At 37.0% G+C, this 22,420-nt stretch overlaps 1 long non-coding RNA gene across 1 annotated transcript in view; it reads left to right on the forward strand.

The window, feature by feature from the left end:
* Window positions 1–20,702: 20,702 nt before the first annotated feature.
* Window positions 20,703–22,420, forward strand: part of LOC139082330 (uncharacterized) — a 38,303-nt gene continuing 36,585 nt past the window's right edge. Inside the window, exon 1 of the long non-coding RNA XR_011538230.1 lies at window positions 20,703–21,240. This is a non-coding gene — a long non-coding RNA (uncharacterized lncRNA). The remainder of the gene's footprint in view (window positions 21,241–22,420) is intronic.

The raw sequence follows: 22,420 nt of genomic DNA on the forward strand, positions 1-22,420 counted from the left end.
TTCCTTTTTCTCTCTCATTCCCTAAATTCAATCAAAAACAAATTCAGCTGCTTCAGTTCCTATCTATACATATTATCCATACATGTGTAAATATATAGAGAGTGTGTGCACTCTATTATTTATCCAACCTGCCATGGACCTAGTTATGTGATCAAATTATCACCCACGTGATCACAATAGAATCTTAATTTTTAACCTTCAAATCCATTGATCATAAAATTCATTTTCTACAAAAAAAAGCTATAAATTCGATTTGAAATGAACCGTCCTCAGTTTTTCTCTACTTATCTCTTTAGTCGCATTATCCCATGACTTGTTATTTTATTCATTTTTTTCAGCAAACATTGAGCATCTACCATGCTTCAGGAATTGGTCTGAGTATTTAATGTATCCATTCCTGTATCAATCTCTCTCTCTTTCATAATAGTCATTGAATGAGTGAATGAATTCCTATGCACAATTCTTAATATTTATATATCATGAACAAAGAAAAGCACTTGGATGAGAAATAGCAGTTTTCTAAAACTTTTCACCACAAAATGGCAAGAATTACCAAATCAAGGAATTTTATAGTAAACTTAGATAATTTGTGTCCTGGAAAATATTTCACAGGTAGGAAAAGTGAGGATATGATCTAATTTAATTTATTATCTGGGCTAACCTTGATAGAAAAACTGGATAAGGGTATCACAAGAAATCAAAACTTCCTCATTCTCACCATCAAACAATTAACTTAAAAAAACTTCATGAGGGCCAACCCAGTGGGCATAGTGGTTAAGCTTGTGCACTTCGCTTCAGCAGCCTGGGGTTTGCGTGTTTGGATTCCAGATGTGGACCTATACACCATTCATCAAAGCCTTGCTGTGGCAGTATCCCAGAAACAAAATAAAGGAAGATTGGGGCAGATGTTAGCTCAGGGCAAATCTCCCTCACCAAAAAAAAAAAAGAAAAAAAGATGTCATGTCCACATGAGTTTTAACCCAGGATTGTAAGATGGTTCAGTATTCAAAATGTGTTAATACAGCCTATATTGCGGGCCTATAGTGTTGCCTATATCCAAAATTTATCTGAAGAGCCAAAGCAATAAAACAAGAATATTTCAAATACAGATTTGAAATATAGGATTAGCTTTGTAGAAAATGCAAGAAAATATATGGATCATCTATTTGGATTGATAAGAGAATTTGGGGGGCTGGCCCCGTGGCTGAGCGGTTAAGTTTGTGCGCTCTGCAGCAGGCAGCCCAGTGTTTCGTTGATTAGAATCCTGGGCACAGACATGGCACTGCTCATCAAACCACGCTGAGGCAGCGTCCCACATGCCACAACTAGAAGGACCCACAACGAAGACTATACAACTATGTACCTGGGGGCTTTGGGGAGAAAAAGGAAAAAAATAAATCTTTAAAAAAAAAAAAGAATTTGGCATGGCACTGTGGGATAGATCAGTAGACAAATAGAAAGAATAATATAGAGTAATTATAAACAATCCACACTTGAATTGAAATTTGATGTATTACAGCTATGGAATGAAATCTGAGAGGTGATAACTATCTGTTCAATAAGTGGCACTAGGCCAAGGGATGATCCATGTACATAAGACAAAATTGATTTCCTATTTTTACTGCACACAAAAATTAAATTATAAGCTGGCTGATAAATTATTTAATCAAGAAAGCAAAAATTTTAAATATCAAGAATAAAATATTGGATAATACATTTGTGGCCTTGGTTTAGCAAGTCACTAAGAGCACAAAGCATAAAAAAATTAATTTGACCTCATTAAAATGAAAATGTATTCCACAAAAGATATAGAAAACAAAGTGAAAATTCAAACCAATTAATGGTATGCAATGCCTACAATTCCTAAGCAATAATAACAAAGGAATAATTATCAAAAAAGGCAAGAGTGGTATCTAATCATAGAGAACATACCAATAAACATATGAAAATGCTCATTTCACTTGTAATTAAGAAAGTACAACTCAGAATCACATTAAGACAGCATTTTATATTATCAAAGTTAAAAAATGGAGAAACTTTGACAATAATAACTGATGCAGGGGCCACTTGGTGGCATAGTGGTTAAGTTCGTGTGCCCTGCTTTAGTGGTCTGCAGTTCTCAGGTTCGGATCCTGGGTGCAGACCTATGCACTGCTCATCAAGCCATGCTGTTACAGGTGTCCCACATATAAATAGGGGAAGATAGGCACACATGTTCTCGTAGGGCCAATCTTCCTCAGGAAAAAGAGGAGGATTGGCAGTGGATGTTAGCTCAGGCTAATCTTCCTCAAAATAAATAAATAAATAAATAAAATAAATAATAACTGATGGCAAAGATGTATTGGAATACGAACTCTCATACACTGTTATCTGGAGAGCAAACTTGTATAAACACTTTGATGAGCATTTTATCAATATTAGCTAACGTGGAAGGTGTATATATATAGAGCTCCTTTGAGCTAGTAATTCCTCTCCTAGATATATATCCTAGCAAAACTAAAGTTTATGTATCTGTAAGGACATGTTTAAAGAGGTCTATTGCAGCATGGTTTTGATAACAAAAGAAATGAACCATTAACAGAAAAGCAGACATATATAATATATGAATACATGAAGTATATTCCATCAGTAGGGTATACATGTAATCTAGTCTTACATGGGAATTGTATAGCTTGTTACAAAAATTACCTACAGTTACATGTTTAAACATAAGTTATCTAAAAATCTTTAGTAAAAGTTTCTGAAAATATAATAGAAATATATATATATTTCTCTATTTAAAATATTTCAAAACCATGAAAACTATACTATGCATTTTTACGAATACAGAAGTTTATGCTATTTTTATAAACTGTATACATGCTGTATTCTGCTCTCTATGCAGTGTCTAAGAGAACAGTTGGCTTATAATAGGTACTCAGCAATATTTGAATAAATAAATTATGACAGATTGAATAATAAAGTATCAAAATACTGTATGGTTAATACTGGGGAGAAAGGGAGTGAGGTAATAATATGATGAAGGGTGCCAAACTGGCCTTTTCCTCCTATGTCTGTAGGTTTGGTTTCAATATGCGCACATATATATTATATAATCTAAACCAATAAGATTAGAGGACTTGCTGCATACTTTGAATATTAGTAGATACAGTTATACTATGTATTTTTCCATGCACTTATAATTTAGGTTATGAAAAATAAGTGGATTTGTTTGCATCTCAGAGCAAATTAGAAGCAAAACAAATTACATGATCTAAGGGGTTCTTTTAAAATTTTTAATTAATGTCATCAAAGTACTTGATCCTGACATTTAAATACTTCAGCTAGTTGATGATTCACTCAACATATTAACAAAAAGGATAGTAAGTGCTACAAGCCCAGAAGACAAGCAGAGATTTATGTTTGTTTACAAGCAAGCTACATATAAAAAGCCAATAATGAAATCAATTGTTAGCGCAGAAGTTCATCCAGAATTCAAAAATCAAAAAATTTGTTTTACTAATTGGAGTAATGAGTATAAAAGTATAAAACAGCATGACTAAAAAATATTTTAAAAAAGAAAAAGTAGATTGTCCTCATGTTTCTCTAGCACCAGTTTGGATTTTAGTGTTTACATTATTTAAATCTAATGTCCTTGAAATTCTATGAGCAAACCACTTCTCTATAGCATGTCCACTGGGGGGAAATAGTTCCTCAGTTAATCACAGGATGAATTGCAGTTTACTTCTATAAACACTGACAGAGCACCTTTTAGGTATCAGATCATGCGTCAGGTGCTAGAGAGTTAATGAGAGAAATCCTGATCATTGATGCTTGAAGGAACTTGACTTTATGCAAAAGACAGATGTTTAAAGAGATTATTTCAATGCAATGTGGTAGAAGCTATGAGAATTTATACACAGGATGCTCTAAAAGTGAAGAGGAGAAAAATTTACTCTACACAGGGACATTGGGTCCCAGAGGGGTAAGCCTTCCTTGTCAAAATTTGAACAGGACCATGGGTTAAAAATGGTTGCTTGGTTTTATATCCAATTTCTACCTGATCCCTAGTACCCAATCAGTCAAAAACTTAGGCAGAATTTTACTTCTTTTCTTCTAGTACATGTAACTTTGCTGCCCATCTGTTTCTCTCCTTTGAAAAGAAAGTATCTTTAAACATAAATATCAAAGATCTACTTTGTTGTCCTGACAATTGACCAGTTCACAGCTTCTTTCCCCTCTTAGAGACCCCTTTCCCATACTGATTCACAAGCAAACTATTCCTCTGTCCCCTAATATTTCAATGTCCTTCATTCAAATTATGCGCCACTCTCATTAATTCATAACATTTCTCATCACTCTCATCTGGAAATCATTTTTTAACCCATTTCATCCTCTTTTTCACTAAGATCTGGTCAGACATCTCAGAAGTGTACATTTTCGATACAGAAGATACCATTTCATTGGTGCTTAATAAACATTTTCGAATGAATAAAATGACAAAACAGCTTCAGGAATAATAACTCAGCCACTCATTTGTGTGATAATAACTATACTGCTATCTATTGTTCTTTTTTTCCCCATGGCTTATGGCACTTTTAATTTTGATCCATGAAAATTTAACATTACCAACGTGTGCTATTGTCATTATGAGACCATTAGTGGCTTTTATGAAATGTTTGGATTAAAAATTAGGCTATTGATTATATACATATATACCTTTATTCTTTTAGAGCAGTTTTAGATTCACAGCAAAATAATCGAAAAGAAGGCACAGAGATTTCCTATATGCCCCTGTCTCCACACCTGTATAACCCACCCCTCACCAGAGTGGTACATTTGTTACAGTTGATGAACCTACATTGATACATCATAATCACCCCAAGTCCATAGTGTGCCTTAAGTTCTCATTGCTTTTTTACCTGTGAAATGACGTTAATTTTCAAGAGCATGCAAAGCAAAACCATGCATACCTAATGTACTTCACAGAGAAATTTGTCTTCGTTTCAATTTTCCCTCGTTTTTCTAAGTCCAGAATATTCAGAATGTACACGGAGTTTAAAAAATAACATTTATTATTTAGTTTATTTTAAACACATAAGACAAGCATAAATATTATGGAAGGATTAGTAAATTCTTAATTATCATTTTTAAAGAGTTTGGCAATAATGAATTTTCCATTATTCAATATTTCATTAAAAGGTATAATTAAAATGATTTAACAATCTCTAATTAGGTTCCAGGAAGACAAGCATCATGCAGTTCCTAACAACAACAAAGTAAAATGGAGTGGGTTAAAAGCAAGAACCCATGATGAGGAAGGTATAAAGATCCATTTTAACTGCTCAGGAATATATTACTGTGCTCAGACTGCCATAGCAAAGTACCACAAATTGTGTGACTTCAACAACAGAAATTAATTTTCTCACAGTTCTGGAGGCTGGAAGTCCAAGATCAAGGTACCAGCAGGGTTGGTGTCTGGCGAGTCCTCTCTCCTTGGATTGCAGATGGCTGCCTCCTTCCTGTGTCCTTATATGGTCTTTCCTCCATGCTCGTGTTGAGAGAGAGAGAGAGAGAAATCTCTGACGTCTCTTTCTCTTCTTTTCAGGATAACAGTCCTGTTCCATTAGAGCCCCACCCTTATGACCTTTTCTTAACCTTAATCCTCTAAAGACACTGTCTCCAAATACAGTAAAATTGGAATTAGGACTTCAGTGTACGAATTTTGGAGAGACACAGTTCAGTTCATAACTGAAAGGCTTTGACCTTATGCAATAGTCTTGAATATTTAAGTTTTAGAAAGGCTCACATTATAATTTTAAGCATAAACTTAAACTAGGTTGCAGATTGTACTAGATAAAACCCATCTACACATTAATGTACTATGTCTACCTTACTCTTCCTAATGTATTCACTGATGCAATAGCCCATTAGCAAGAAACCACTGCTCTTCTATTGTCCTCTAAAGGGTTGCAAACATGGCCCCTATTTAGAGGAACCAAGTAAAAAAATTATAAGTTAGATTGTGAATCTAATTGGAATATGACTGGACCTCTTTAAATAACCTATTTTCTTAATATATCTGGAGATATTGTTGCACTATAGTGTAACCTATAAATTACAAATTCAACTCCAAAAGCATGAGCAACTGTAATGGATAAGTAACTCATTTATTCAGTATTCCTTTCATTCAAAGAGCCATAAATCTTCCAGCCAATACAATTTTTGTTCATTCAGTTGTACTGAGGTCAGGTACTTCCTTCCTCATTCTTTACATGATCTCCTTGATAGCAACACGACCCAGAAATGGACCATCCCCCTTATGTCACTTGTTCATGTATCAGTGCTAATCAATTCCAATTCCTTCTTGAGATTTGAGTAATGATGTCAACTGGGCTTGCTTATGCACCTGTATTTGGATGACTGGTCAGTTGACTATTATATAATCTAATACGGCCTCATTCACAGGTCTGCTGGTTGGCAGGCTGTCAGCTGGGGCTGCAGAGGCAACTGGGTCACTACATGCCTCTTATCATCCAGAGGATTTGCCCAGGCTTATTCACACATAGTGCAGGGATAAGAGCAGCAAGAGGATAAATCCTGACATGTGAGCACTTTTTAAGTCTCTGCTTGTGTTATATTATCTGTTGCCCATTAACCACATCAAATAACATGATAATCCTAAATCACTATGAAACCAAGAAGGAACCAGTTGAAAAATCTTCCCTAGAGCAAGAACCTTTGAGATAAGTCTTGCTAACTGCAGCTGTGCACACTCGGCATAATCAACTATTGTTCAAAACTAACCAGGTCTTTCTGTCCCTCCTTAGTATACGAGTGAGCTGTCTTTCCAAGGAAGTCAAGGTTCAGACACCAAGATTCAACTTCACCACTAGGTCCAGCACCTCCCAGTCCAGCTATTTTTGAAGTCAAGATAAGCAACTTTCCAACTGCAAAACTTCCCCCAAGCAGTTGACCTTGACTGTCGCATGCACACAAATCCTTGAGATGACCGCTATACGACATTTCTCGGGTGGTGATAATGAGCAATATTACCATGTTGGACCTATTGGGCAGGCGCAAGGATTGCAACCCCTATGGGGCATGCGAAGATGACACCACCAGGAAGAGGGAAGCAGCATATCTTTGGAAGAGGATAATCATGACACCAGTCTTCTCCCTTCATCCGTAAAAGACTCAGGATGACTCCTTTGAGGGAGCCAGCCAGAGAGCCACTTCTCCTGTGCTGTCTCCCTTGTGCTCAAGCATAAGCCCAAATAAAACCTTGTCTGAGACTTTGCTTGGACCTCTTGTTAATTTCTATTACACAGGGAGTCTAAGAGCCTAGGCTTGGTATCACCAAGGGAGGAACTGCATACAGCAGAGTCCAGGAAAGTTCCAGCTGTGGAAGTTCCAGTTGTTTTCTCCCTGTGGAGCTGTGGACAATGTTACACTCCCATTAAGGAGGTGTGACTATATACTCAGGGTACTGTCAATCAGGGAAGCTCACCCAAGCCTTGGTGTCCAGATTTTTATTGGCGCTCCTTTGCATAAGTGTGGTTGGCTGCCCACATGATTAATCTGATTGATCTCAGACTCAAGCCCACCAGGAGGTCAAGGAAATGTCACATAATCCAAAGTCCCCACCCTAAATCACCTTGTAAGACTATGAAGGCCCAGGGAAACAAAAACACTCCTAAGAGCATGACACACACATCCCGTTCATTCTGTTTCTCTGGAGAAGACTGACTAATGCAGTAATTGTAACAATTTTCGGAGATCAGTGTATTAAGGTAGTGTTAAAAAGGAAACGAGTCCAAAATGGAGTCACTTGTACTAAGCCCCACCAAGACTTAATACTTAATCTAATTGCAGTTTTAACCTCTCCCACGAGTGGAATTTTAAGCCAGTCAGTCTGGAATCTCTTGATCAGCACTAGTGAGGTAATGTACCTGATGAGATCCCCAGCCCTTCCCCCTAAGGGAAGGTGACCTTGCCTGAAACAATTCTTTGTTTTCTTTTGCTAATAACTTCCTTGTCCCACCCCCCTTCTGGTATAAAAACCTTACATTTTGTACAACTCCTTGGAGCACCCTTCTATTTGTTAGATGGGATGCTATTAAATTAGTGAATCATTGAATAAAGCCAATTAGATCTTCAAATTTACTCAGTTGAATTTTTTTTTAATGCTGGACAGAATAATGTCCCCTAAAATTGTCCATGTCCTAATCTTCCAAACTTGTGAAAATGGCAAAAAGGACATTGCAAAAGTGGTAGAATTTAGGAACCTTTAGATGGAGAGACTATCCCGGATTATCTAGGTGAGCCCAGTCTAGTCATATTAGATCGCGTTAATCTCCGTTTAACAGTAGAGAAGCTTTCCTGGCTGAGGAGGGTCAGAGAGATTCAAAGTGAGGAAGATCTGACCCTGCATTACTGGCTTTGAACATGGAAGAGGGAAGGTATGAGCCAAGGAATGTGGCAGCCTCTAGAATTTGGGAATAACCCCAGTTTACAGTCAGCAAAAAAATAGGGGCCTCAGTCTTACAACTACAAGGAACTAAATTCTGCTAACAAGCAAATGAACAGAAACTAGATTCTTCCTTAGAGACTCCAGAAAGGAGCACAGCCCTGCTGACACCATTAGCTTAGCCTGTTTACACACATGCTCTACTTCCAATTTACAGACACAAGTTGAAAGAATATATGTTGTTATAAGCCACTAAGTTTGTGGTAGCTTATCGTGGCAACAACTGAAAACCTAATGAAGGTGTCAATCTTGGAATGAATGCCACCTTCATCTTAGAAGTCAATTATCTAAAATCAACCGTAGGTATTTGTGGTACAATAAGTAGTATATTAGGTCTTGTCCTCTATTCCCAGCTCAGAGCACCTAGAGACTCTTTGAATTTCCTGGGAGATAGGAGTGTGTTTTTTTGTTATTTATAAGGAGTCCCTTCTGAGCACACTTGAGTTTATGCAAATGAGGTGACCTAGGATGGAGCCCTTAGATAGCTTCAGGATGGAGCTGGTCACCAGAAAGACCAAGTGATTAACAGAACTTTCAGCCCCCCCCTGACCTCTGGGAAGGGAGAGTTGGGGGGGTACAAAATAACCAATTGAAAACCTCTTGAACAAGGAGATTTGACGAGCTTCCATATTAGTGAATGCGTCCACATGCTGAGATGGTGGCACACCCCAGTTCCAGTTCCTCAGCTTCTGGGCCTTTCCTTCTGCACCGCTTCATCAAGATGTTCATCTGCATCCTTTCTTCTATCCTATATAATAAACTGGTAAATGTAAGTAAATTCTTCTCTGAGTTCTGTGAGCTGCTTGAGCAAATTAATCACATCCAATGAGGGGGTCGTGGGAACCTTCAATTACAGCCAGTTTGTTAGAAACACATGTGACAATCTGGACTCGTGATTGGTGGCTGAAATGTGGGGAGCAATTTTGTTGGACTCTGTGCACCCTGAAACTGTGGGATCTGATGCTATCTCTAGGTAGATAGTGTCAGAGTTGAGTTAGATTGTAGGATACCCGGTCATCGTCCCCTGAAAATTGGAGAATTACCGAGTGATGCTGAAAAACACACCTGAGTATTGAAGTTCATAGTCCTCCATAAATGATACACCTACAGACCTTCCAAAATCTTCCTACTTCACATATACCAAAGCAGCATATTCGTTTTGACATACAGAAGCCTAGAAAATATAGGCTGATAGGTGTTGAATATAAGAAGATCAGTAGAGAATAATAAAGAGAAGTTTCAATGCAGATGCTGGGCGGTTGTCTAGGCTAGTCCCAGGGCAACGATAGCCACTCTCTCCCACTAATTTCCATAGGCCCAGATTAGATCTCACTCCAGGTCCTGCTCTAGGGCCAAATCCTGAGGAGTCTTCTAAACCAATGGCAAAAATCCATCCATTTTTGCACTGTGATTATTTCAGGGATGGCACTAACCTACAGTTAATCTAATCTTTCTGTGCATTTCTCCATCTAAAGGGATTGGTTCACAGGTAGACCCAACTTGGAACATTCATCTTGATGTCTAGGATTTATATTTGATGGTTAGAGGAAGATAAACTCTTATTCTGGATGGTTTGCTACACAAATGTGTGGACTGGAGCACTTGAAATCATTTTATTGTCCCAGAAAAGCCATCTGGGTCTAAAATATTCATATAGAAAAAAGGCAGCATCAAAGGATACAGCGAAAGAGAGTCAAAGCACAGAGCTAAATAAAGCAATGCAGAAACAAAAATTCTAAAGTATGCATGGTACTCTGAAATTACTTCCCTTTATTATTTAAACTAGTTTCACTTGGGTTTTCAATTATTTATAACAGAAAGCAATTTAACTTTATTTTTAGGAAAATTAGATATTTCATGATTTGGAACTGTTGGGGTCCAGGGCAGGCCGCCCCAAAATATCCCACAATAGCATATTGATTATTTTAAATTAAAATTCCCTGAGAAGCAAAAGGGGCATTCTGACCCTCCTGTCTCTCTTCCCCTGAGAGCAGGAAATACGTCTCCCCTGTGAAGGGTACTCTCCCTGTATCCTCATCATCAGAGCTGGGGATTCAGGCTGAGAAGCTGTCTAAACAAACCTTGTTAACTTACTACCTCAACTCTAAACTCTGCTTACATTTCTCACTAATTATGTACCTCAAACCTAACTTACTTTGTCTTGTCATTCCTCACAAATTTACTATTTCTTTGTGTAAAAGATATATATACTGCCTGCTTGTTCACTCTCTAAGCATCGTTTTCATGATTCTCCTGCGTGCACGTAACTAAATTGGGATTTTCTCCTGTTAATCTGGTCTTGTGTCAATCTTATTGCTAGTCTAGCCATAAGAAGACAAAAAGGGTAAAAGGGGGAATTCCCTCCTCTCCAGCAGAACTTTAGGATCACTCCTCAATAGCTGGACTTATACATAATAAATTTGGAAATGCCAAGCTTTTATTATATAATGATAGTCATAGAAATAATTGAGAAAATGACAAAGGAAGTTAATTCTCATAATTGAAAGAATTCCCATCTGCATTGTTCTGTACTTCTCCTCAAGCATCGTCACACCCAGGAAAGTCCCTGACTTCTCAGGCTAGACTGGAGCCTGGTCTTGTACTTCCTTAGTACCCTGTGCATATTTATACTGTGTAATTTAAGGTAAATTGGAAGCCTCTTTTGGTATAGTTATCTTCTGCATTTGAATAAGCTGAACTACATTAGGATACCAAGAACCTATTAGTGTCTGACACATAGAAGGTGTTTAACAAGTATTGGTTGAATTGAACTAACATGAAAAAGTGAGTATGACCCACTTTCCACTCGCTGTGTTATCATCTCATGTATAGATCTTTTAGGAACAAATCTATAAGGCGTTTTGCCAGTCCCTGAAGCTTGCCTTTGCTCTCTGGAGGTGGAGAGACCCTAAGAGATTTATCTGGGATTCTCAAGGTGGCTGCTTCCACACTGAGCATTTTACCACTAATTCAAGATTCTTTCACTTCAGCCAGATTATTTATAGAATGTCATCAAGAGAACTCAAAGACATCATTGCCCATCATACTTACATATACTGCCCTCTTAGCTGAAAAATCTCTAAGTCCACTTCAGTTCTGTCTTGTTTATTCAAAGCAACCCAGAGCTACAAAGGTTTTGCATTAAAGGAGGATTAGATAAGTGGAGGGATGAGGAAATTGTGCATCATGTGACCTGAATCTAGACAACTGAGTGTTTTTTTCTTAGGGTTCATTTGCTTTTATTCTGTTATTGCTACCACTTCCTCTTTTATTTCAAACAAACTGACCAACTGACAAATGAAAAATCCAGGTTATTAGTGAAAGGAAGGTCGTTCAAATAGAGAAAGGGAGAGCTATGCTTCACACTTCTTTCAGCATAAAACATTAGCAATTTCAAGTTCAAGATTCAAATGTGATGTAATAGTTCTTTACAACCATACATTAAGGGCCAATATCTTAGCTTGCTAATAATTACATAATCACATAGTTCTATTCTGAACTAGTAATGAAGATATATGTCATCAATAACAGAGCTAGGATTTTAGAATTCTAAAATAGAGCTAGCATTTAGGAAAGGGAGATGTTAGAAATCCAGTTTACATTTAATAAAATGTATAAAATACCTTTCTGAGTTTTTTCTAAAGGAACGTTCAGGTTCTGTACATACTACTAGTCTTTTTATTGCTGTTTGTATACTCTTTAGTTTTTTATAACCTCTTAGACTTGTTTTGTAATAGGAGGAAGAATGATTATATCCTATTTTGCTTATACTGGGAAATTTCATTTGCATTGAGTTTATTTACATATTTTATAAAATTCAATAACCTATCTGGTGAATATATTAATGATTATTTCCATTAATATTTAAAAATATTTTTAATTATGAAAGCAAAACTTAAAAGCAAAAGAAAATACAGTCATTGAGTTAAATATATTGAGTTCATGCATGAGAGGGAAAGAGAGGAAAACATCCCCAAACAAATTTACATAGCTTCGTTTACTTCAGTTATGTTCCTGAACTATTTTAGTATTTACTACTTTCTTAACTAAATCTCTCTATGTCTAAATAAAGGCTTATGTTTTCCAAAACTAGCTTTGTTTCTCCTTTCAGACACAATGCCAAAGGGATGATATCATACCATTTACAAGATAAAACACGCCAATAGGAAACCTAGGAATCAGACACAAAGGTCTGACACAAAAAGAGAGTAAGATTCTAAGGGGCATGGAGCAGAATGAAATAATCACAATGCATTTTTATACAGTCTCCACTAAAATCACTATAATTTTATAAGCAATATATTTAAGAAAATGTTACTTTCATTTCTCTTTTCATTTTAACACCCTTAATGAAATATGAAGACAGTCTTCTTTGCTAATTAGCAAACCTATGTTAATTAAATTTTGTTTGCTTTGAAGGAAGATAGAAACAAAATTATTTTTGGAAAAAGCATTTTCCAAGTTATAATCAACTACATGCATATTTGGATTAGTCAATTTCTGCTATAGGTTATTTTGATTATTTCACTCCTTTGTTTTATATGATCTGACCAATCTGGACAAAATATCCTCCAACTTAACTTGGTCAAACTCTAATCAGTCTTCTCTCCCCGAGGGTCCTTGGACCTTGACTCAGTCTTGAATTTAAGAAAGTATTGAAGTTAGGAACAACCCTCCCTGCATGGGCTCTTCTGAGAATTGACTGCCCTCAGGGAACACCTTGCTAGACCAATTTTCAGATCCTGCCACCTGCTTTTCCACCTCCCTCACATCCTTTTCATTCTAGTCGTGTTTACTCCTCCCTATACAAGAAAGTCCTTTCTGCCTACCTTTTGAGATAAGGGTGGGCCTTATCCTAGAAGTGGACACTGCTCCTACTGCAACAATAGTCTAAGTAAAATCTCTCCTTACCTACATCTGGATTTGTTTTTTATATGACAGTCTCCAAGGTGTTCCTGAGTCAATTTCATGCCACAGTCCAGAAAATGATGCACTGGTTTCTCAGAAAAACAAATGCGCACTTCAACATCTAATTTTGAAAAAACGAGTTACCTTGTGTCAGGCTATTAATACAAACTATTTCTGTAGGACTTTATAGAGTTTTAAGATGTATACATCTTTATTAGCCCTTTTCTATACATGAGGAAACCAATGAGTTTAGCATCCTTTTAGGTTGGAATTCTAAGACCAGATGCTGAGCCACAACACTATATTTTCTTCTAACTTCCCCCAAACAACCTGTGCATTCTTTCTCCTCCTCCCAGTTGTGTTATCCAGGTTAGAAATACTGCCTCATCCCTCAAAAGACTTACTGTGAGGGGATTTTTCTAAAATCTGTTTTAATTTTGGATTTGAAAGTTGAACTTTTAATTCAGTTGTTAAGTTGTAGCATTTTATTTTACCTTACATACTTGCTGTTAAACTGTTTTAAAGTAGTATGCAAATTAAGCAAATCTATATGTATATCTATGCAAAATGAAATGCAAATGTGCCTACCTAGTGCTTTCACAAACAACCGGAAACTTTAACATAGAAATGATGGTATTAAGAGCTTGCCCATTTGCTATGGCTTATTCATGGGTTCCATGCCAATTGAGAAAAAACCTAAGTTTGGTGTTATCAATGCAATTTTTTCTCCTCCTATAAAATTTCTTCAGGTTAAAAAATTCAGAAAAGTAAGTAAATAATATAACAATTTAGATATCAAATGATTATATTAGAATTACTAATATAATTTTTTTAATGGTTCAGATCTTTTAAAACAAAGAAATCAGGCATTACAGGTAAATGAGGGATTTTTGTTTCTCTCATCAGCCCACTTCCCTTTTATCCAGGCACAACTTGATTTTCATAAACTTATTTTTTGTTTCTTCATCAATTTTTAAAAAATGTTTATGCTTTCATATACAATGCATGTCTTTGTTTTTAAAAAATTACACCTAAACTCTCTTCTTGTAACTCACTTTTCCCACTCAACATTGTGTTCTGGTGCTGTATCCAGACTGAAACTGCAGGGGAGGAAGAGCTATTGCTCTACCCTTTAGGTCCTTCTGGCTGGTCTACAAATTAAACTCATGAGATAGAATAACAGGAGAAAATCAAACAAAGTTTAATAACGTGTATACATGGGAAAAACTCAGGAAAACTGAGTAACTCACCAAAACGGTAGAAGCTACAACCTTAAACACCATTTTCAGCTAAGGACAAAGGACGATGTCGGGGTACGTGGTTTGGCACTTCAAAGGGGAGAAAGGCAATTTACATGGAGATGGGAAAACAAATGTTTGGTAAACAAATGTTTGCTGGGGCACCTATAGACAGTGTAACCTTTGATAAAAATAGACCTAGAAAGGGTCCTCCCAAACTATTATAGCCAGAGTTATCTATGGTAGTAGCACCTTCCTGAGACAAGCTTTCTTTTTTCTTTTTTTTTGAGGAAGGTTATCCCTGAGCTAACATCTGCTGCCAATCCTCTTCTTTTTGCTGAGGAAGACTGGCCCTGAGCTAAGATCCGTGTCCATCTTCCTCTACTTTATATGTGGGACACCTGCCACAGCATGGCTTGACAAGCAGTGCGTAGGTCTGCACCTGGGATCTGAACCAGCAAACCCTGAGCCACCGAAGCAGAGGGTGGGAACTTAACCACTGTGGCGCCAGCTCAGCCCCTGGGACAAGCCTTCTATCTTAAATTCTTTTAGATAGGGGGAAGGACAAAGTTTCTTTCAGAGTCTTTTGTCCCTAAAAATGATCAAGCCAAAGTGATACATTTTGGGGTGGCAAGTTCTGATCTGCCCCCAAATCATATAAATTTTATAATTTTGAATGTTGTGTGATGATATACGAGACAGATAAACTTAAAAATAATTTCTGTGACCATACTGATGGACCTTTTTCCCCAATAGTTTATCATGAAAAGCAATTTAGCAATAAGTATTATTAGGCCTATGTTCTATTACAATTATATGATACTTTTTTCTAGCATATTCCTAAAAGGAAATTTCTATCATAGAGTGTTATTGAGTTTAATTGCGTCCCTCCAAAATTCGTGTTTAATTCCCAAACCCAAGTACCTCAGAATGTGACCTCATTTGGAGACAAAGTCTTTAGAGAGGTAATCAAATTAAGATGAGGTCATCAGGATGGATCCTAATCCAATATAACTTATAAAAAGAGGAAATTTGGACACAGCCACTGCACACAGGGAGAAGGCCATGGGAAGATGAAGGCAGAGAGAGGGTGTTTCTTCTACAAGCCAAGGGACACCAAAAATTGCCGGCAAACCAACAGAAACTAGGGGAGAGGTGGGAACAAATTCTTCCTCACAGCCCTCAGAAAGAACCAGCCTTGCCAACATCTTGACCTTTGACTTCTAGCCCCCAGAACTGTGAGCCAATCAATTTCTGTTGTTTAAGCCACTAAGTTTGTCGTGTTTCGTTATGGCAAGCCTAGAAAACTAATAAGATATATGCATTTTTCAACTTTACTAGATGCTGTCAAATATCCTTTAAATCAATTTTCACTTCTACTGGCAATGTTAATTTTTCTTTTCTTTTTTGAGGGAGATTAACCCTGAACTAACATCTGCCGCCAATCCTCCTCTTTTTGCTGAGCAAGACTGGCCCTGAGCTAACATCCATGCCCACCTTCCCTTACTTTATATGTGGGACGCCTACCATGTCATGGCTTGTCAAGTGGTGCCATGTCCACACCCGGGATCTGAACTGGAGAACCTGGGGCTGCGGAAGTGGAAGTAAGCACTTAACACTGCGCCACTGGGCCGGCCCTCATTTTTTTTTCAATGTCCATTTGGGACAACTTAACTCACCAAAGAAATTACTAGATCTAGAAGCTCTTGCTTGACAAACGTTCTTAAATGATAGGGTTAATAATGAAAGGGTATTTCTCTCTTTCTTGTCCCTTCTCTTTAGTACTACATATACTAAGGAGTTAGGAGAATCACTGTTTGTATCTCTTATCCTGGTCACTGTCTTCTTCTCTTCTAATCCAGGATTCTGATGACATTTTCTTCGTTTGTTCAACACTTATAATGATCATTAACATTTATCGCATTGCTACTATTAGCACTTTTCTAAACATAAATTTAATTTTCAAAGCTCTCCTATGAGGTAGCTCCTATTGCCTCTGATTTGCAGTTTGGACAGCTGAGGCTCAGGAGACATTAATACGTGCCCAAGGTCATGCAGCAAGGAAGAAGCAGCATTCGAGCCCAGTTTTTCTGTACTTCAAAGTCAATTCTCTTGACCATTACTCTACGAGGCCTTAGTGCCTGTGGTAGGCAGAAGAATGCCCTCACAGAGATGTCCTATTCCTAGAACCTGTGAATATGTTAGGTTACATGGCAAATAGGGAATTAAGGTTGCCGATGGTATTAAGTTTATTAGTCAGCTGATCCTAAAATAGAGAGATCATTCTGGATTATTATGGTGTAATTGCAAGGGTCTTTAAAAGTGGGCGAGGGAGGTAGAAGAAGAGCCAGAGGGAGATGCTTTCCTTCCTGGAGGCTCTGGGGGCGAAGCAGTCTGCAGGGACATTCAGGCTGTTGGCAGCCCTGAGCCAATGCAGTTGTAGGACTGAAGTCCCTGTTTTTTGTTAGCTGTCTGCAGGGACTCTCTCTCAGCTTCTTGGAGGCTCCCTTCCTCCATTCTCAAAGTCAGCAAGGGTGGTCCAGTCCTTCTCATGCTTTAAATCTTTCCTCTGTCTCCCTTTTCTGCTGAGCTCTCTGACTCATCTCTTTTGGTTTCCTCTTCTAATTTTAATGGCCCATTTGGCTACTTTGAGTCCACCTGGATAAACCAGAGTAACTTGCCCCCTCAATGTCAGTAACCTTAATAACATCTGAATATGAATATGTAACATATTCACAGGTTCCAGAGATTAGATTGTGGGCATTGTTTTGGTGGGGTAGCATTATTGTGCCTACCATACCATCATAAATTTAGATGAGATTTAGGATATAGTATAATTCTATATTTTATTTACCATGTGTGGACATTGAAATACATTGGAACCTCTGATAAAGCTAGTGTATATATTACACCAATGCTTATTTATATCTTAAAGATTTCCTAAGTTTTTTCAGTCCTTATATGGGTCTGTGATTGTTAAATTATTTGCTTTATAACATATTATGGTCATTTCTATTATATATTTAATTCCAATACTAGTGAGGACTACACCCAGTATTTTAATGTGCTTCTGTAGGAAATTATAGTGTTATTTACAATAATGTACTTTAAGACTGAAATGCACAGAGAATGCACATTCCTCTTTGGCTTAAAAAGACTAATGTAGCTTTAAAGCAGGAAAAGGAATTACACAAGCATAGAGATAGGTTCTGCAAGATTCTTGAATCTTAGTGCTGAAACAAACTCTGAGAAAGGGATAACTGCCAACCTAAAGAAAGCAGACTCCTCCAGGGCAGAGAGAACTCAATTCCTAGCCAAAAATTGATGGAATCCACAGAGAAAAGGAGTGCCATGGAGAAAATGGTGTACTTTTTTTGCAAATAAACAATTGTACTGTTTTGTCATTTTTAATAAATGAATAAATTGAATCTGTTTAAACGTAATGTGGTTCCAATCTCCCAGACAATAGCATACGGAATATTTAATAGTAAGATGATGTAAATAAGGAAAAGTGGTTCTCACTTGGCCATATGGTTTTATTTTCTGTGAAAATATATTTTTTGCTCAGAGTTATGTTATTCTTTTTAGGTTTCAAGATAGTTTATTTCCTTTGTAGATGTAATTTAACACTTCTCCGGAATATTTGTATAATTGGAGAGTCATTCCAATGATTTTATTAGAACATTCTGATAATAAATATATCCATGGGAGTTAAGATGTCAAGAAACTAAAAACCTGTGGGTAGGTTTATTCAGAAGTCCCATGAAGCTGAGTGACCTAAGCGGAGACTAGCCACACAAGAGAGATGATAATTGCAGGTGCCTGAAGTGGAACAAAGGAGACACACACTCTGCTAACTCATTCTCAGAGTCAAAAGATGGTCTCACTCCCTCCCCACCGCCTAAAAATGTTCCTAAATCTGTTCAAAAGATAAACTAGTCTGTAGAAAAGACCTGTTACCACTGATATCAGCAGTGGTTTTGTAGACTTCAATATAAGCAATATTTAATTTTGTTTATTAAACGTTTTTTAATTTTGGTTTTTTATTGAGATATAATTGACGTATAACATTGTGTAAGTTTAAGGTGTACAATGTGTTGATTTGATACATTTCAACCTTCACCTCACTGGTAATGAGGCCCAATTACAATTACACTGCTCCTGGATACTTTTCACTTTCAATTGATACACAGTCTTTACCGAGGTGGTAAATGTGCTCTGTTTTACTAAGCAGCTATGAAAAGATTTACTTTGAAGGAAATCAGTGACTCATAGGATTGGAAGGAAAAATGACTTTCTTTTCCAAAATCAAAGAATCTTCAATCCTGGGGTGACATTAGATTCTTATTCAATAGATTCTGAAGTTGTGGAAAATTAAAAAAAACAAACAAACTGTGCATTAAAGGCTTTTTGTGACCATAAGCCTTTCCATTATACATAATATTTCCTTTTCACCTGATAGCCTTCCAGATTTTATAGTCTTTAAAGCTTACTTTATTTTAACATGGAAAATCTCTATTGTACTAACATAGAAAAAATCCACAAGATATGTTATTAATTGAAAAAAACCCCACGATGTGAAGAGAATGTTACTAATTATGCAGCAAAAATGTATATATGAGTGGATATAAGCTTTTATATGCAAGCAAATTTCAGGAAGCTTACATAATAATTTGTATCAATCAGGGTCCAAACAAGAAACAGATGGCAGAATCAAATTAAGGTAATTTGAATAAGGCTTATTTACAAAGAAATTAATTACAAAGGTGTGGATGCGTATAGAAAACTGAAAGATAGGGTTAGTGCAAGATTCTCAACTATTAGCAGCAGGACTGTTATCACCCCCAAGGCTGAAGGAATAATGGAAATTGCCAGAAAAAGGAAGAATCTTATAAAACAGGCTGTCTTTTAAGGGACATAGACAACCTGAGTCACCATCACTCATCTGGTGGGTATATCACTCATCAACTACCCATCTGTTAGTATATGTGGGCATGGTTCCTTTATGAATAGTAAACATGATAGTTATCTAATTGATTTTCCTCATTTTATAGAAGAGAAGAGTACATCTCATATGCTAAATTGTCAAGACAGAATCTGAATCCAGTTCAGCTGATTACACTAGGATACTAAAAGATTTAAATGAGAGAGAGGCGTTAACAACTTAGTTTCAAATCCCACCCGTCACATTAATTGTGTATTTTTGGCAAGTCACTTCACTTCTCTAAGCATATGCAGTTTCTTCTTTGCTTTTTTTTTTGTTGAGGAAAATTCACCCTGAGCTAACATCTATGCCAATCTTCCTCTATTTTTTAGTCTGTGGGCCACCAGCACAGCAGGGCCGTTAACAGAGCAGTGTAGGTCCCAGCCTGGGAACCGAACCCAGGCCGCCGAAATGGAGTACACTGAACTTAACCACTAGGCCACCGAAGCTGGCCCTGTTTTTCATTTTTAAACAGAGATTATAATTAAAATATTTTCTCATAAGGGCTGAAGCATGGATAAAGTAGTATGGTATCTGAGAAAATAGTTAACAAAGTACATTGTCTCATGCACGATATAGTTTAGGTTTCTGTCTGTCTGTCTTTCTCATACACACACACATAGACTCCCACATACATGTGAATTCTTAAAGCCTAACTTCAGAGTTCTTATCTGGCATTTCTCATTTCCATTAGAGTAATTGGATCTCGTAGTCTTGCTCATGAGATAGGGGAGGTGCACATGCGTTGTGAAGCATTGCAGCCTTCATTATGTTTGTTTGTTGAATTGGACTACTGAAAATATTTTAGCAAAAGCCACCAAAACAGTTTGGAAATTAAACAGTTTTTGTCTTTATGAAATATGTGAGACAATTTGTCTCTTTCTCCTTGTGAGTGTTCCTCTTCTTTCTTCTGTCCTGCGGACAACAGGCTCGTTCAGAGCCTTTTCTTAATAAAGGCATTTTTGGCAGGAGGAAAAAGCAGAAGTTGTCTGCATGACACTCTCCTTATTTGGCATTTGTTTCCTAAAACCAAATCCACTGAAGCAATCAGTCTAGATTCCCCAGAGGAAGAGGAGACTGAAAGAAACATAAACAGAAAGGAAAGATTTCTTTCAGGCTAAAAACTGAATCAGGAGACTGGAGAAAGCGAGTTAGGGTGCAGTTCTGTGGTCAAGACAATCAATGGGGCCCTTTAATCTGATCTGGAGAGATTTTCCAGGAAAGTATCAAGAATTCCAAGTGGAAAAGTGGCATGTTTTCCAGCCTTGGCAAAGATTTCTGAGTCAGAGAAGTGGCAGGGCAGAGGAAACTAAGGGAACCGTGTGAAATGAACCCGAAGTTTTCTTCAAGGGAACCAGTGTATTCTGAGGATCAAGAACTACAGAGGACATCCCAAGATTTTCTTCCTACTGCCCACGGCCAAAGTTGAATTTTCTGTCAAATATGAAGGAGATACATAGTTAAAATTGAATTGTTTTTAAAATTAATTAGGTTGAACTTAAGATATTTCCTGCTTGTGGAAAGTGAGCCCTGTCTCATGCATTTGTGTCAAATACAGTCTGTGCAGCGGCTTGGGGTCTTCGGGAAGTGAGAGCATACAGGTAAGTAAAATATCATTTTAGGTCAAGAGCTTTATGCCCTGATGTTCTTGGCAGAGGAGTAGCTATTGTGGGGCTTCAGACTTTGGAGATATTGACCTGAAATGGTACCTTAACAGGGCCACACTGAATTTTAGAGTTGCCACTCAGGTTTACCGAGGTTGTTCTGGTTTTAACTGCGCATTTGTTTAAGTTAAAGGAAAACTCCTCCTGACGCTATTGAGTAATTTTCTTCAAGTGTACCTTTATATCCTTACTACACATTTCTTTTTGAAAAAAACCTAGCTTTATTGAGGTACACTTGACATTCAGTATACTATACACCCATCATGAAAGTCAAGATAATGAACATTTCTCTCACTCTCAAAAGTTTCTCCTTCTTCTTTGTGACGCATCTCACCTGCTCTCCCTGCCCATTCGCCATCCCACCCTCACCCTCCTCCCCGGGTAACCACTGATCTACTTTCAGCCATGATAGATTAGTTTGCATTTTCTAGGATTCTACATAAATATAGCTGTATAATATGTACTCTTTTTGGTTGAACTTCTTTCATTCACCATAATGATTTTCAAATTCATCCATTTTGCTATATGTAGCAATAATTAAAATTTTATTAAAAATAAAGAGGGCATGAAATTTGTGGGCAAGTCTATGTAAAGATGTATGCTTTCAACTCCCCTAGAAGTAGAATGGCTACATTGTATGGTGGGTGTATGTTTGACATTTTAAGAAACTGCAAAACTTTTCTACAAATGGTTGTAGTATTTTATATTCCCACCAGATGGATATGAGAATTTCAGTTTCTCTCCATCTTCACCAACACTTTGCATTGGTAATCGTTTTAATTTTAGCCATTCTAATAGGTCTGTAGAGTTTCATATTGTTCATTCACCTGATGACTAATGGTGTTGTAGATCTTTTCATGTGTTTGTTTGCCATCTATATATTTTCTTTGGTAAAGTATCCATTTCTTTTGTCTATTTTAAGAATTACTTTTGTTGTCATGTTATTACTAAGTTTTGAGAGTTCTTTATATATACTAGTTACGAGTCCTTTATTAGATATATGATTTTCAAATATTTCCTCTTGAGGTATGGATTGTACTTTCATTATCAGTGTTTTTCAAAAAGCAGAAATTTTAAATTTGATGAATTATGTATTAGTTAGTTCTTTGTAGATCAT

This window comes from Equus przewalskii, chromosome 3, assembly GCF_037783145.1.
Source record: "Equus przewalskii isolate Varuska chromosome 3, EquPr2, whole genome shotgun sequence".
Taxonomy (NCBI): domain Eukaryota; kingdom Metazoa; phylum Chordata; class Mammalia; order Perissodactyla; family Equidae; genus Equus; species Equus przewalskii.